The 1,195-nt window shown below is 40.2% G+C and overlaps 1 pseudogene; it reads right to left on the bottom strand.

Moving 5' to 3' along the window:
* Window positions 1-379: 379 nt before the first annotated feature.
* Window positions 380-1,189, bottom strand: LOC143592474 (EP1-like glycoprotein 4 pseudogene; annotated as a pseudogene).
* Between the last annotated feature and the right edge of the window lie 6 nt (window positions 1,190-1,195).

Genomic DNA, 1,195 nt, shown 5'->3' with positions numbered 1-1,195 from the left:
GTTGAATGGAATGGAGTCTGCTATTTTTATTTATTAATTTATTTTGTTGGTTTAGGGATAAGGAACCTGCCATATATTTTAGGAAGGCCCGATTTATATTATGGATTAAGTTTACGTGTAAGGTGTGGGATATTTTTTTTTGTTGGTTTAAATTCAAGTTATATAATAAAGAAATTAAAACTAAATTCAACATGAAATTGGTTTAATTAACTAATTTAATTAAAATATGGTTTGATTTTAGTGTATCCTGAATCAAAATCTATCTAATTTTAAAACATAATCTTGAAGAGTCCGACATGGAAATAACACACACATTTTCCTTTTTATTAATATGAAAGTAACTTCACGAGTCACACCAAATGTTTCATGATTTGTGACACTACTTTGTGGGCATTTTGATGTGGGCCGTATGATTAGAGTTCCCATTTCTTGTTAATGTTTTCAAATCATAAGCAATCCAACACCTCGAACCCTCCTTGTGATAGAAGTACCCCATACACTTGCAGTCACGCGTGCATTTCTCCTCACAGTTGTTTATTCTCGTCCCCGCGTCTCCCCTCGTGTACTTGATCATAAAATGATCAACGCCTTCAAGCGTGTAGTACCGAAAGTCATTTGCTTTGCAAGATGTCACCTTTTTCGCCTCACAATCTTTGCTCCAACCACTTAGCCCATCTGGTGTCGGGCACGCCACACACTGGCTGTCCTCACATAACCCAAAGTTGCCACAAAGTCCCGGTAGCTGGCACTCGCTTTCCCTTGAATTTCGATCAAAAAACGTGTACACCACGTTCCATGTCCTCTCTTCCTGCCCGTGCGGGTAATTATACGTGAAGAATCTAAGGTTTCCGTCAATCCCTAATCGAAGATACGATAAAGTAGTGTTGTGACGGGAGCCTACCATGATGCTGTTTGAAGACGACTTTGTGGTAAAATAATCGAACGTCAAGTAATATACATAACCCTCGGCGGTTTGTGTTGTTGACGTAAGCGTTAAATTGACCAAACTATCCTTGTCAACGGTGAACCACTCGCTAGACGTCCAGTAAACCATCGGCCGAGGTGAGTTGGGACTTTTGTAATACAAGGATAACCCTTTGGGCTCCATCACCAAATTATATGGTCCATCCACATTACTCGCCTCTGAAAGCCGACTCACGAGCTTATTCGGACCATTGGCTCGGAGTGTTTGACC

The sequence above is a fragment of the Bidens hawaiensis genome, unplaced genomic scaffold (assembly GCF_021521415.1).
Source record: "Bidens hawaiensis isolate Kalapana, Puna unplaced genomic scaffold, B.hawaiensis_p1.1 tig00040819_1, whole genome shotgun sequence".
In the NCBI taxonomy this organism is placed as follows: domain Eukaryota; kingdom Viridiplantae; phylum Streptophyta; class Magnoliopsida; order Asterales; family Asteraceae; genus Bidens; species Bidens hawaiensis.
The sequence above is the reverse complement of the archived record's forward strand: the minus strand, read 5'-3'. Positions and strand labels throughout refer to the sequence as shown.